The sequence below is a fragment of the Buteo buteo genome, chromosome 19 (genome assembly GCF_964188355.1).
Source record: "Buteo buteo chromosome 19, bButBut1.hap1.1, whole genome shotgun sequence".
NCBI lineage: Eukaryota > Metazoa > Chordata > Aves > Accipitriformes > Accipitridae > Buteo > Buteo buteo.
Window position 1 is genome coordinate 20,421,438 of NC_134189.1, and position 16,851 is coordinate 20,438,288.

Consider the following 16,851-nt stretch of genomic DNA (forward strand, 5'->3'; position numbering starts at 1 on the left):
GACTTACTAAGTCTAAACACTACTTAACAACAACTGAAAACATCAGTGTGTTATCAACATTCTTCTCATACTGAGCCCAAAACATAGCACTGTACCAGCTACTAGGAAGACAATTAACTCTATCCGGGCCGAAACCAGGGCAGTCTTTTATCAACTGTTGAAGTGTAGGAGCTGCCTTGCTCAGAGATAAGGTATCTCTGCTTGTTGGTAATGTTTCCCAACATGAGTTGACATCTTGAGATGCTTTAAAGCTTCTGCAGGAACTCAGATGCTGCTAAACACCCAGATGAAGACAGAGACATGGAAGCAGGGAAGTGTAGGATAAAGAACTGAGGAAACATAGCAGTGCAAGGTACGGGTGAATAAGGTTAATTCCTGTTTTGGGTGAGATGAGTCGCAGTGACAGGAATATGGGATTGGATTTCTGATTTGGAGGTGTAAGGATATGTGATGAAAGGGTTTGGGATTGATAGGATGGGAGATGTAGGATCACCCTGTGTTTCAGGCCAAGTTTCTACTTCTTCTCCCCTCTCAGAGACATAAAATCAGTGATCATCTGTAAGATCACCTTATAGTCAGCAGTATGTTTTCTGTGTAGTATGGTGGTGTACATTTCTCAGGAATGCTCTGGTCATTCCAAAATAGCATATATATGGGACATTTCTAGAGGCATGCAGTAAAAATGACGGGAAGTTGAGAAGCATAGGCTGAATATTTCTATGTGAGAAGCAGTTAACAAGGTAGACCCACTTGGCTTAGAAGAGGGAGTTGTAGAAGGAGTTTTGAAAGCTACAGTATTACAATAAGCATGGAAGGAGGATTTGGGAGGATTCTTGTTTTCGTGATAAAATTTCAGTAGCACAGCTAACTGATTTAATTAACTAGTATTTGTGAGTCTCCTTATCCAAGCATATGTGATATACCAAGAATATTTGGTACAAGAACATAATGCAGGATTGGGAACAGTTATGAAAGAAATATTGGTGTTGAGGAGGAGGAAATAACTAAAAATGTACTGTTGTGGTTTAACCCTCGTGGGCAGCTAAGCACCACACAGCCACTCACTCACTCCCCTGCAGCGGGATGGGGGCACAATCGGAAGGGTAAAAGCGTGAAAACTTATGGGTTGAGATAAAGACAGTTTAATAGGTAAAGCATGTGAGGGCCTGAAAGAGTTAGTGTCTCAAACATTGTGGTGGGGCAAGTTCTGCATAATGGCAAACTCTGCATAACAATGCAACGAACCGCAGGTGAGAAAGGTGAGAAGTTGGTTTGCAATAGGGTGCAGAGGGTGTGCCAGAGGGTACGAAGTTCCTCCCTGTTCTGATATGCTGAGCAGGGCAGGAGAAGTTACTCCCCAAATGACCCCCAAGCCCACTGACCTATTTTCCGAAGGTTCTGGAAGCACAAACCGTGCATGACACCTAATTAGCCTAATGAGTTTGAGTGACCGCCTGAAGGAGGGGCAAGGAGATTATAGAAGGACACAAACTAAAGCCCCACGTCCACAAACCCACAGGAACTGGACCCTTAGGCTGGCTGGACCAATGCTGGACCCAGGACTGGTGAAATCTTTCTCTCTTTCTCTTCTCTCTCTCCCTGCTCCCCCCCTGCCACCCCCACCCCCCCAACCCCTGGTAATCCCTACATCTCATCCCTTTAGACATAAACTGTTGACTAAGTCCAGGACTAAGAGCGAATCCAGCTGCCCCTACACTCCTCTCTGAGAGGGAGTCTAGAAAGTAAGGGGGTCCGCTCTGAAGTTCATGACTCAACAGGACAGCTCTCCTTATTTTCTTTCCTGAATTGATCCCCAAATAAGCAAGGCTTATAGTATATGTTTGGTGACGTATGGTTAGTACATGTTACAGTTTACTGACGTAGTTTCAAGCCAATTTTTGTGGTGAGCATGCCAATTCTTGTTGTGAGAGAATAAAAGTTGAGTTTTGTGAATTAAAGGATCCCTGGTGTCGTTTCACCTTAAGCCTGACCTGGGAATCAGTGAACCTGAGTTGTCATCCTGAGAAACTGGGACATGAAAAAGCAAAAGCTGCACACACAAGCAAAGCAAAAATACGGAATTCATTCATTACTTCCCATCGGCAGGCAGATGTTCTGCCATTTCCAGGAAAGCAGGGCTCCATCATGCCTAACAGTTACTTGGGAAGAAAAATGCCGTAAGTCTGAACCTCCTCCCTTCCTCCTTCTTTCCCCAGCTTTTATTGCTGAGCATGACACCATATGGCAGGGAACATGCCTTTGGTTCAATGGGGTCAGCTGTTCTGGCTGTGTCCTCTCCCAACTTCTTGCACAGCCCAGTCTACTTGCTGGCAGGGCCATGTGAGAAACAGAAAAGGCATTGATACTGTGTAGGCACTGCTCAGTAATAACAAAAACTTTAGTGTATTATTGACATTGTTTTGGTCACAAATCCAAAGCATAGCACCATATGAGCTACTATGAAGAAAATTAACTCTGTGTCAGCCAAAATCAGTACAATTAGTACTTATAATTCTTTTAGTCCTATTAGCTGTTCATGGAACATCTGCAAATAATAAATATTCATAAAAATCATGGACTTTTCTTCTGGCAGTTCCTCAAGAGTGAAATTCTACTCCTGTGCAGAAAGGAGACAGATAATCAGATTTTGCATTTCTAGCAGAATGAGATACTAACTGTTGAACAAACCTAGTCTATTGCTTGCTAATATCAAAAGAAACTACTATTTTGTACCTCAGAGCCTTTTGGGTCATGCTACCTTTAGATCATTGTCTAGCTGCAGATGGTTCATTTTATTTAGAATGCAGAAACAAAAAGCATTCATTTAAATGCAAATTTGCTATGTCCTATGGAATTTCCTCTCACTGAACAATGTTGTGGCATACATTTACTGTGACTGGAAAAATACTGTCCTGGTTTCGGCTGGGATAGAGTTAATTTTCTTTCCAGTAGCTGGTATAATGTTGTGGTTTGGATTTAGTATAGATTAATGTTGGCGACACACTGATGTTTTCAGTTGTTGCTAAGTAGTGTTTATACCAAGTCAAGGATTTTTCAGCTTCTCATGCCCAGCCAGCAAGAAGGCTGGACGAGCACAAGAAGTTGGGAGGGGACACAGCCAGGGCAGCCGACCCCAACTGGCCAAAGGGGTATTCCATACCATGTGACGTCATGTCCAGTATATAAACTGGGGGGAGTTGGCTGGGAGGCATGTGTCAATCTATGGCAGTGTCATCATTGCTCTGAACACAAGATTGTATATCAACCAAAACATAGACTTCACTATTATTTTACAGGTACTTGTTTGCTTAATTAAGTGCCAAGTGTGTGGTTGTAATAAACTATTTTGTGTCAAGACAAAACAGATCAAAGTGGAGTGCTTTTGCAGCATGGATGATTTCAATGCACTGATCTTGTGATTAAGGTTTGTAGATCAGAGCCTTTTCACATAATAGGAACAGTAAAAACTGGGGAGAGATCCAGTTTGACTGCAAAATGCAGCAGGATCAAAAATTCAAGAAGTAAAATTGGTGTCCATGTTCCCTGTAAATGTTGCTTTTTAAGGAAAGGAAAAATTATTGCAAAAACTGATATTTTGACAGTTAATTAAGCTACAGAGGCAAGAAAATCCAATGAGAATTCTATCATTTAACAAAAAAATCTGTTTTACCACCACAGAGTATTTGAATTGCTGGAGAATATATTGGTTCTTGAAAACCATCTTGAAAATGAAGCCTGTTCTGTAATAAAACATGCAGATCTGTCTATGGTAAATTCTGACAGCCCTGCAAGACACCACTTTGCATCTTTTAGCTGTAATCAGCCTATGAAAATGCAGTCTTGGGCTATGCGCTAGAACCCTCCTATCATAGCTAGAAGACCTCCTTTGCTCATTTGACTTTGGATGAAGTAGAGCACCCGGTTCCATCTCTTGGAAGTTTGGATCCCAAAGATCTTGCCTATCTTTCTTAAGAACTTAAAACATACGTAATTAGGGTAATGACTTCAGGGAACTTCAGTCAGCCATGAGCTGAAGAGCTCATGATAAAAGAAGGATGTGGAGAAACTTTAAAAGGGTTCAGCAGAGGGCTGCCACAATGGTGTGGGGCCTAGGGAACTTGATCTACAAAGGGGAGTTGAAGGAGCTGATGTTTACTCTGGCAAAGAGAAGACAAAAAACCAATATGTAGCAACCCTTAAGAACTGGAATGGGATTAACAAAGATGATGACACCAGATTACTGTTCTCAATAATGCCAGACAACAAGAGGCAACAGCCAAAAAAAATGGGGCTGGGGAAATTGAGATCAAACATTAGGAAGAATACTTTCACCAGGAGGTTAGTACAGGACTGGAACAGGTGACCCAGAAAAATGGTGACATTTCCTTCCATTGAGGTTTTCAAGTGCCAATAGTGAATAGTTAAGTGTCAAAAGGGTACAGTGAACTAGTGTTAGCGATAGTCCTGCTTCGAGTGGGATTGTTGGGCTAGAGACGTCCAGAAGTAATCCCAAACAACTCTTCTTTCTTTCTACATCTTCCTCTTCTTTCTTCTTTCTTTTCTTCATCTTTCTTCTACTCCAATAGACGTGATGTCACCTAACCACTATCTTCAAAAATGAATTCCCATGTTTTCCTTATAATCCAGACGGCATTGCATTCTGGAATGATTTTGCCTTTTTTTACAAGTCAAATTAAGGACTCAAGTTTAGCTTGTAAACCATTGCACTGCATTTTCTTGATATCAGAGTACAATTTTGCAAGATCATTTTGAATTCAGAGTCTATTCTCTAAAATGTGTATATCCACTTCCTAAGAGGCAAACTTTGCCAGTGCATTTTGTATTCCAAAATAAAATGTTAAATCAAAGTGGTTCAAATACAGACAAATGCAGTGTATCTTTAAATTGACAACAGATCACTGGCAAAATGTTCTTTGAGTCTGATTATTTTCAACCAGTTTCCCAAGTATAACCTACTTTCAAAATAAGCTCAAAATTTGTATAAACTTCTAAGAAATGTGCATGAGGATGTCTCTGTGCAAATAGACAAGATAGTTAGAAATGCCATTACTGTGACTGGTAAATCCATCCTTCTGTCTACTTAAAGGAATCTACATTTCTGTGGAGAGAAAATTTAAATTATTCATACATTTTAAAATTGCTGTGTGTAGGCGAAGAGTAGTAGAATCACTTGTAAATGCAGTTACTTGTTTCTTATTTAGTTTTATTTATTCTGTGCAGTATTTCTGATTTCAGAAACTGATATGAATTACATGGGGAACATTCTGCAAATTTAGCATCTGCAAGTCAGTCGTTCCAGGAAGGTATTTGATCTTTCATATGTTAACAAGTAATTTTATAGGCAAAGCTCAAAACCATACTTGTATATTTTATATGTATGTGTCATGCACACAGTTGTCCATGTATTTATTAGCACACACAGTTTGGAAAGGTAATTTAAGTGCTTATGGTTCTGAACACTGCCATTTTGGTCTTCGTTATCTTTTCACAGTATGATACAGTCAGGAATTGCTGTTCTGTTAGATGTTTTGTATTCTGTCAGGTCTCCTTTTTGGAAGTCCAGTCATTGTAAGTCATTTCTGTTTCACTGTAAGGTCATAGCCTACTTTGAACAGTATTTTATTATTTTGATGACTGCTCCTTTGCCTCTAATATGCTTAGTCAAAACTATCAAGTATGCACTATCAACTATGGCTGATATGGCTATTGCTGCTTCTTGAAAGATACTATTGTGAAAACAACTAGTGCAGTACTACTAGTTCAACTAGTAGTAGTTGAACTCTGTTAAACTTACTGCTCAGATTCTCACTGAACTGCTTAGAATACTTCTGCTGATTTTAATGGGACTCTGTATGGTAAGAATAACTGGCAGTAATACTGCAATATATCCCTCAATAAGCACCATTTGATTGTGCATATGGATAACACCAGAGAAGAAAACAGATTATGTGGAACTTCTTTGCTGAATGTCTTTGTCAGCATTATGAAAATGTGTTTTTATTCTTGAGACATTGGTAAAGACCATCACTATCATCTGCCCTTGCTCTTACCCTTTTTTAAAGCTGATTCATATTTTCTCTATTAATCTATAACAGAGAGATTATCTATTAGACACAGCTTTTCTCAAATTTTTATCATTTACATTTCATCTCCCTTTTCCTGTTGTGTAACTTCTTTGTTGCTACTGCAACAACAGGGACTTGGAGGAAGTATATGAGAGAACAATGAAAATCCAGATTTTGATTTCCCCAGGCCACAATAAATCTTAAATTGTCCACTAAAATATCAGGATTATCCTGAATATAGATGGGTAGAATCTGGTGTCTTTTTTTATTTAATGCTCTTTGCTGTGATATATAATTTGCTCTTTTGACAGAAAAAAATCATAGGGAAAAAGAACTTAGATGCATGTATAAATAAGAACAAGGAAGTGGAGACAGCATCATATTACCTGGTAGTCTAAGGGCAACAACATGTTCCATTTATCACAGGAAGTTCTCAGACTTAGCTGTAAGGCTATAAATTGGCAAAGTATTAAAGTGCTGTATTTTAAGTGTTACAAAGAGATACAGAATTTGAGCACATCTTTTAGTACTAGTACTGTTTTTGACCACTTTTGATCATTTTGTGGGGAAATGCCAGTTTGTCCGTAATTGAAGTGGAAGCTAACCTAAACCTGATTTTCATCTGCAGTGAAGTTTGTCTAGTTCTTTGGACTGATGATGCTATTAAGCAATTTGTAAGGACAGGAGCTGTGTCAGACATTGTTATACAAGTATCACAAGAGTGTTACGAGAACTGCCACCTTTCTTTAGACAGTTTCTCAGCAAGTCTCCTTCCCCTTGATACACCAACCGGAACATCATTTGCTTGCCAATTTCCTTGCTATTTGTCTTGTATCTGACTGGCAGATGCATGCACATGAGCATCATTCTCCCTGCTGAATTCTCATCTTATCTCTAAAATGTATTTGTAGTTGCAGAGACATAAATTTATGTAGCGGATAACCTCAGGTAAACATATCTCTAATCACCTATTTTTATTAATGTCTCAGAAAAAAATTACCTGCAGTAATGATCCTGACCTGGAGACTGCTATACATTGAGGAGTTAGTGATCCACAGGTTTGTGCTGTGCTGTGCTGCAAGTACAGTGTGGCCTTCAGGCTTGTGTTATACTGCACTAATTCCTTCAACACAGGATAAACTCAATACTGGCTACTACGCCACCTGTATGGCCTTTCTTTTATCTAAATGTACAGCAAGAAGTTCTCATGTGAACATCCTTCAGGAATATAGTTGTTTTCATTGAAGAAAATATGTAATAGCTTGAAAGACCAAACCGGAGGAATCACTCTCAACAGATGGAATCTGAGTAGCATGCCATGGGAAAGAAATTCATCTGGGGTTTGTCTGATGCTGTATGAATGCAGGATGTCCAGCATCTGAAGGGATGCAAGATATACTTGCTATCTATATTCCTTTTCATATTCCATCTTATGTAAACTGCGGTTTTAGTAAGGCATTTGCTGTTGGGTCTTTCTTACTGAGATCCAGAAAGAACCATCTCTTTCGATCTTCACCGCCCCACAGGGGCAGAACACCTGCCTTGCTAATCATATATTATAAAAAAAGAACCATTCCTAAAAATCATGAATTTCAAATGCACCAACAACTTTTCTGTAATTTTTCAGCATCTCCCAGTTACATGGTCTACTTTTCCTCTTGGACCTGTGTTTTGTTATCTTTTGTGTCACTAGTAAAAGGTAGTGAACAACATTTATTTTTAGCCTAGCATGTTTCAGATATTTTTATAAGCACAAAAATAATCTATGAGATACACAGGGTGACTGGAAGTACCCTCAATCAGTTACACTTTCTGAGAGGAGTGGGGATTTGCAGAAATATCCCGAAGAATTAGGCTTTTAGAATTTTGGGGATCCTCTGAATATTCATTAACTTTGTCTTTGTGAGATCACTTTCTCACTGGAGTGTCTACCATCATGGTCCACATCAAATAACTTCAGCAGTCCAACTTTAGTTGTTTGTAAAAAACTTTGGAGTGAATCATAAAGGTTAAGACATATTAAATACAATTGCTAGTCAGACACTGTAGAAATATTTCATAGATCTTTTGTATGCTATTTATTTGAAATCTTACCACATAAGTATGTGTTCTGTCTCACAAGAGCTAGAGTTTGAAGTTCTGCCTCTCATGCCTCTCTCATATAGTCAGTCCAAAAAGATAAGCACAAAGAGTACTTTCCTTTTATACTTCATTGCACTGTTCTCTTTGTGAAAACTGACTTTGGTCTAAATTGATCTAGTCTAAATTCTGTCAATAACAAGAGATTTTTGCCTCTAGACCTTTGGTAAAAACTTTCTTTGAAATCAATTACTGCCAATCCTGTGATTTTACTTTAGGAAAAACAGAGCGCCTCATCAGTTCCCATTGGCCAGATCCCAACTAGTTATTCAGCTCAAGGTACTCTGAAAAGACAGAATCCAGTGTCACAAAAATTGTTAATGTTACTTCCTTTAATTAGTCTTGCTTTTATGCTTTCAATAAATAAATCATGATTCTTATTTAAAAAAAAAAAAGCCAGTAAGTAATATAAAATAACAGAAATTAAATTGGTTTGACATTATTTTTTACTTACCAGAAGCATGATTTATGGCAAGTCAAATGTGAATAACCATTTCAATATCTGAGTAAAAATTTGAAGAAAAAAAAGGAAGAAGTTGCTGAAGGAAAAAAAAAAAAGACATGTTTGGAGAAAGTTCTTCTTAAAAATTACTGACTTGCTAGAGCTTTATGGAATTACATGAAGATGGAAGAGTTTGGGTTTTGATGCATTGACTTTGGCAAGGATTGCATAAGCTCAGACACTTTCCAGAAACTTTCAAGGCAGCCCAGAGAACAGCTTCCTTCAAATGCACTGAGACCTAAATGACAAGTAATATTCTGTCTATCCCTTTAGACAAGCAGGAAAAGTTAGATATGTCATTCTGTCACTTTTTAAGATCATTAGTTATGTATGATTACATAAGTTTGTGTTAATTAATGAGTGTATAAGACCAGATGCCTAAGAATTTCCAAATAGAATTGCTTAATGAAAGACTTAGATTATATGTATTTTCTAACTGGGATTATTGGCACAGCACTTTGATTAGATGTTTTTACTTCTGGATATCAATACATTAACATATTTCTAGCACTTCTTGCTCCTAGATATCAAAGATTGTCCTTAAAGCAGAAGATTCTTGACTCTTAATCCAGAATTTTATTACCTGTGGGGGAGAAATTTTGGTGCATCTCAAAAAGAAATTTTAAAAGATAATGGCTTCAGAATTGCTAAAGGCATCAAAATTGAATCTGTAAAAAGAAATAATAGCAAAAACCCAAACCCCCAAATATGGGGAAGAGACTCAACTAATGAAGATAACATCAGAGGCTTCTCACAGTAGAGAGTGTTCTTCAGTTAAACAGTTGCTTGCTTCTTGATGGTACTTTCACATTCCTAACAAAACTGGAGGAACTATAAAAATTAAAAATGGGGTCCTTAGCCTCATTTTCTTTCCTGTCCTCATGCTCATATCAAACATGCATATGACAGTAACCCTGACACTTGATGCATTACAGAAAAAGAACTGACGAACAAACTATGTGGGAATGCTGAATGCCAAGATAAAATCTATAGCTAATATGTGTAATGCAGTGTACCAAAAGGACTCCTATACAAAGCCAATGATTATCCCAACACGTTTATTGTAAGTGCAGAGAATGGAGACAAGTTGAAAAGAAGACTGTGTGCCTTTAATGAAAAAAACCGACATTTTAGTGTATTGCAAGGCAATACTGAATAACTGTTAAAATGGAAGTCACAGTGAACAAAATGCTTCTGCTGGGTTTTCCCTAGAGAGAGACACTTTACAAAGTAGGTGTCAAAAAAGCATAGGAGGTTTTATATATCAGATTAATTGTGTCTCTTAATTATGAGACTCTCTCGGAACTCTTGGCAAGTCAAGCAAAAGTATGCTTATATCAAAATCAGCTGGCTATTTTAAGTGGAATTTAGGGTTTGGTCAGATAGTGGCCTGATAGCTCTCGAGGCTGAAATCATTCAATAGTGAAGAAGGAAGCAGCTGTGCAGACTTTCCTACCTCCCTCCTGCAAAAGTGTCTTGTTTCTATTCTGTCAGACCTCTCTCAAGATACTTCTGTTTACTCTCTAAGCCTGTTTCATCCAAGGCCTTTCTGATAACTGCTCAAGGTTTAGTCCTGCCACTACACGGAGATCATGCTGCACTTAAGCACATGACTTAAGTAGGGAGTAGGGAGTGCTAAGTTTGCTGCTGAGATAATCGAGTTCTTGTAAATAAAGCAATAAGCAATTTCTGAAAATACACAAATGTTTTTTTATCTGCTTTTACCCTGTGAGTGATTACTGTTTGAAACTTAGATAACAATCATGATTTAAATTTAAATGTAGTCTGTCTTCCTGTGGAAACACTGGATTCCAGCTCAGAATTTGTGTCCCCACAGATTTATCAGGGGTCTGCACATAGAATTTTATTGGCCTTTTTCCAGCTTCCCAAAGAAAGCTTAAAGAAATTCTTAATTTTAAACAGGTTCAACCAATTGTAACATGGTTTTTCTATCTAGCATTGCTGCTGATCCACAGCTACAAATGGTCCAATCTATTTCATGTAAGAATTGCAACATCAGCGTAAATAAGCTCACATAAATCACCTTTGTAAATACCTTAGTGAGATCTGTAAGAGAAGACTGTTTCATCTCATTTTGCAGAATAGAATAAATTAAATCCAGATAAATGAAACAACTCATTTTGAGTGTGTCTAAAATATCTGGAAGGAGTAAACTTTGATTCACATGATACTGTTCATTTTGTACTGTTTAGCTATTTTCTTCTATAAGGATGGTTTCTTCCTAGGTTTGTATAATATAGGCCTTTCTTTCACTAGCTAAGACACATTGCCTCCGTAAATTTGCTAAAGCAATCATGCATTAAAACGTGACTGTTAAAGCACTCAGATCAGATTCTTACTTTTGTCATTTTTACTGTGTTCAGAAATGGTGAATTTCTTATTTGGTAGATGAAAAACCTTCTTATTCATCATACATGTTAAGCAGCATTTTGAAAAGAAATTAAATTCAACTCAAAATTCAAAGAAAGGATTTTAATTGATTTTATGCTTGAGTGAAGCTGCTGTAAAGATGTTAGCTATATAAGAATAAAGTAGTTTACCAAATTACCTGCGCTGAAAAGGAATCCTTTAGTAAGAAAGATAACTATTAGCTATAGTTACAGAATAGAAATACATTGATTTGTATCACTATGCCTGATCTAATGGAAAATCAAAAATAGGTATGTTTTGGGGTTGTTTTTTTTTGAACAACATCTGTCAGGTTTTCCATTTTGGATAAATCAAACATTAAGAAGCCCCAAATGAACCAACTCAAATGAAGTGACTGTTCTTTCTGTATCTAGAGGATACAGAACTAGTTGCCAAAGGCAACTGATAGATTGATGGGAACAGGAGAAACCCGAACAGAAGACAGTGAGACACATTGTCAGTTGATATATTCTACACAGAATCTGATCATCACTGGCTTTGATGGATTTTTATGAGGTTGTGAGAAGCTCTATCTCATTTTACAACATTCATAAGTAGAACATAACACTCGTGAAGAATGATTTAATTTCAGAGTTTATTTTTAGGGGCAAATTCTCAGAGTAAATCTGGAAAAATTATGATCAAAGCTTAATTTGCCTGGTTACATCTGAAGAGAAAATATGTTTTCCAATGGCACTGACAGCCAAACATTATTTGGATTATATAATCTCAACCTCTTTTTTCTCCTGAGAGAATCCTAATATTTAATTTATGGCTTTTACGGTTTAAGTTTTTACATTTAAAAGAGTTACATTTTCAGAGATGCACACATAGCCAATAGCAAAATTCCTTTTGTCAGAAAAAGAGCCCATCCCAACATATTTTCCCAAGGAAAGTGATTTTCAATCGATGTCTTTGTTTTCTCAAAAAAAAAAAAAAGGTTTCTCTGATTCACATTAGTTAATGCCTGCACATTTGGAGTCACAATCAGTGATTAACAATGGTAGTTCTCCAGGTAACAAAGTGCTTAGATTTATGACTGGCAGTATATTCTGGGATTAATCTTTTTAAAGCAAAGGAGTACATGCATATGAAAGGGCCACCCTTTCTGAAGATGTACAGAACTTGGCATTATATGAGATTAAATACTCTGCAAACTAGTTTTTGTGGAGTCTAAGACCTCTGACAGACAAATCTGCTGACTATTGTTTTGTCAGTTCAAGAGACTCCAGTCGGTAACTCACCCTCTTGGCCACCACCCTACTAGCATCTGTTGTGGGAGTAAGGGTGATGAAAAGGAACATGAGCCTTCACATTAACCACTTCAGTGGATAACCTTCTAGTTTGGCATAGTCTGCCAAGGAAAGTGGTTTGGTCTAAAATGTGCTGTGAACTGGAGAGTTTTAGAAACTGACATACGTTGTCTTCTTTTTATTCAGTGGTTCAATGAAAAGTTTCTAGCAGCATGGACAGAAGGCAGCTGGGTAATGCTATATACTCCTTTAGAAAGGAAACACCAGAGATTGCTTATGAAGACCCAGGTTCTTAATTAAGTTGTCACTGGATGTCTCTGCATTGTGAGGTTCTGCAGTGACTTGAAAAAGTAATCTATTATGGTATGGTCTAGCTTCTCCTTTTCCTTAGCTGATTATTTTAATGGCATGTAGTTAATAAATTTTATTATTTGCTGGGTGTTTAATACTGTAGATTGCACTTCTGTTCTTTAAACAGAACTCAGACAAATAAAGCTGTGATCAGTGGTTTTGAAAGCAAAGAAATATATACTTGGAGTAGGAACAAGCAGTGTTTTGAAATTTTTCTGAGACCTATGTATGATGAAGTAGTGTGTGTCTAATTTGTTTAGCTCATTTGCTGTGTTAATAAATTGCTGTTTCTTTGGGGTCATGTGTTTTCTCTTATGATCTGACAAAAACTTGTACTCTTGAAAAAGACCATAATAAATTGCATCTGCAAAAGAAAGGTTGTGTTCAATCACAGGCTGTAGAAGTCATCCCATTGACAGTGATGCACAAACCACGTTTGTGTTCACAATGCTCACACAGACTCCAAAAGTATGATTCTCTCCACAAAAAAAAGCTTTGTCTCAGATATTCTTTAGCATATTTGCTTAGATTAAAAACTAAGTCAGTTTTGGTGGGTTGGCCTGTTTTTTCTTTCAGAACAAAGAATTTAAATTTCACCTTGAAATCAAAGATGCAAATTTACAATAACGCTGAAGTTATATTGGGGTTTAGTTGGGTTTAAAATAGCTCAAGGCGTTAATGATTCTTTCTGTTACAGAGGCTGGAAGGGTCTCAGGAGTTAAGAATCTGGTAGTCTCCTGTGTGCTTTATATTTTGTATCTGTGCCTTATGTATCATGGTCCCATTCTTTCCTGCAACATCCTCAAGAAGAATATGCTGCATAAGAGCCATTTTTCGATAGCCATTTCTAAAGCAGAACTGCATATTAATTTCTTCTTTAAAATTCCTCTTTGCTCACTCACCTGCAGTGAGTGATGATTTCTGACAGGTAAGTAAAACACCATTACTTACTTTTCATTTTCTTTTTTCCATGGAAAAAGGGAGGGGAGTGGGCTTTGTCCCAACCTAGAGCATTCCATGTGTGCTTAAAGTGAGACAGCAGTGAGACCCTTCTACGTGCACTGCAAAGCTGGTATTCAAACTGTGGGAAGAACAAGCTCTCTTTAGCACCTAGCAAAGAGTGATAGTATTGGCTAAACTTCCTCTGTTGAAATCATAACGTCAGATCTACAAGTTACAAGGTTGAAAGACCAGGGAAGAGCAACCACCAATATGTCATCTCACTCCCGTGAAAGCACAGACATTGAGAAAAGTTTCATTTGTAGCTTCCCAGCTCATTGGACTAGCATCAGTTGCCAAAACTTTATCATTAGCAGTAGAGTGTAGAACCCTTAGAGTCTAGAATTCTTCTCTGCTGTGTCTGTATTTTCCTTTTGGGGCAGATTTTTCTGCACGGTTCTTATTTAAGAAGCAAATCTCCATTCATATAGACATCAAGATATAAAAAGGAAGTACTAAAATAGTGTGGGAAGGTAATATAAGAGGCTCTGAAATGAAACGTGATAAAGTTAAGGATCACTAAGGAGTCTCAGAGTTGCTTAGTTTTCATTACTGTGGTTATATTCTTCATTATCCTTGATTATGTTTGTAGGAAAGGAGTTTTAAAAAGTAAGTCTATTTTATGAGGTGTTGCAAAACATCCTTACATAACCAATATTCACTGCCTAAAAGACTGCATTAAGATGTATAATCCGGAAATGGAGTAAGCTTTCTCACCATCCTCTAGTGGAAGGCTTTTGTAGCCCTACCTCATATTAGCTCCAATGGTAGCAATCCCTCAGAAGTGGCGTATGTGAAACATTCTGGTGCTGTCTGGCCTGTGCTTTCTACCTTTAGCTCAAGGGATCTGAGAATCAGTCCCTTCATGTTTAATTAGGATTTCTGCATTTGTCTTTATTTACAGTTGATTGTTAAAATCAACATTTATTTTTGATTGAAGTAGTTAATCTTTAATTTCTGTTCAAGGTCAGCCTACCCACACTTATCTGCCTTTGGACCAGAAATTGTAGTAGATGATAGAGGTTTTGCATGGAACGAGGGGAGCTTGTAGAAAGGAAGGGAGCAGATGCTGACACTAAGCAGAAAGTACCTAGTAGGTCTTAAAGAGAAGAAGCAGGGCTGAAGGGAGTCAAAATGGAGCTGCATCAACATTTAGCAATTAAAACCGTGTTCTACTGGCTTAGATTTAATCAAGAAAAAGATCACGGTAATACAATTAACAAAAATAATGCAATTTTACATGGTACAGCTCTACTTTGTAGTGCATGTGGCATGATGAGCAGTTAATTTTTCATTGCTTTTGGGAATGTGATGTTCTCTTGTTAAGGTGCAAACCGACTTGTCATCACTTCTGTGATTGAATTCGGCTATAATGGTCTAGTATTATTCCCTGGGGTAAATATACAGTGACATTACTTAACATATATTGCAACAGAGTGTGCCTAGTTGTGAAAATGCAAATCCTGAGTTTAAAGATGTCAATATGGAATATCAACTGCAACCTCGCAAAGAAAAATCCTAAATCTAAATTAGTGAGATTGGCAGATTTATTATTCTGTCATAGGAACTGATTACTCTTTTCACTTGGAAACCTTTGAAACTGAAATCTTCTACAACAAAAAGCCAAATTTTAAAATATTTTGTGTCAAGAAACCAAAGAAGATAAAATACAGTTAAGAGTCATATTGGAGTCTCTCTCTTTATTAGCCATATTTTAACAGATACTCTCCTTGGTATTCTATAGCACATTGTTAGATGGCCAGAACAGTTTGAAACATATGTTTCATTCCACTGTCCATACTTTTCTCTTTACCTACATTCTGCAGTTCACTGTATGTGGACAGTAAAACAAAGGTGATTTATTTAATTGGCCTTGTGGTCAGTGGATCTGATGCTCACTAGTGTCTCACTAACAAACCTATTACAACATTCTTACATCATGATAGGCTGGGAGAAGATCAAGCCCATATTCTTAAACTGGTTTTTTAAGCCTCAGTTCAGAAGAACCTGGCCAGGAAGGATGCTTAGGCACATAAATTAGATGAGACCAAAGCCTGATGTTAAAGTGTGTACTTAATGGTTCTTTTGGATCCCAGATATTCCTAATACTCAATGATATTAAGAAATTCATTCACATACACACTTAAAAATTAACTATTTCCATTTCTTTTTCTGTTTATTTCTGTTTCAGAAACACCATTTGTATATAGTACTGTCTACGAAATATGACTTTTCGTGTCATACTAAGCTCAGTGGCCTAGTTAGTGTTCTTCTGTCAGGAATTTGTGATGCAAGAAAATTTTAAGCTTGAAGCCACTAATAATATTTGTTATATAATAAGATTCAGTGAAATAAAGAAACACTTAGCAGCTAATAATGCAAGAATCATAGAACCACAGAAAGAATGAATGAATGAAATGAACCTCGGAGGTCTCTAACCCAATTTCATTATTGGAGTGGAACTGTTGCCAACACTGTATCAGGTGTCTGGCTTTGCATACCTGAATCTTGAAAATGGTCAGGGATGGAGATTACCCAGCCTCTCTGGGTGACATCTTCCAGTGCTGTCCTACTCAATGAATGTTTTTGTTTCCTCTAAGATCAAACCAGCATTTCCCAAGTTTTGGGAAATTCCCAAGCAATTTGTAGCCCTGTGGTCCTTGTTGTATCACCTACCCTAACTGAGAAGAGTTTTGCTCTGTCATCCTTCTAAACTACCCTTCATGTAATTATAAAGAAATTCAACTCCAACTATAAAATGGGCTCTAACACCCCTAGTCATTGTGTTAACCCTCCCCTAGACCAATCCAGCTTCTCCCCATCTTTCTTGGTCTGGAGGGAGAGGAGAAAAACTGGATACAGCATTCCAAGTATATCCTCACCAGCATTTAGTGGACAGGGATGGAAGAGCAGGCCAACTCCCCTGGACCCTGCCTGGCCTCTGGGGATGGCAGGCTAAAGTAGAAGCCTGCTCCCTTCAAGGCCACCTGGTCTCCTTAACCTGGCAGGGAGGACACTCCCCTCATGGTCACTCTGCTTCCAGGGCCTGGCTGGGAGGCCTGCTCCCCTCAAGGCCACCCTTCCTTCAGGA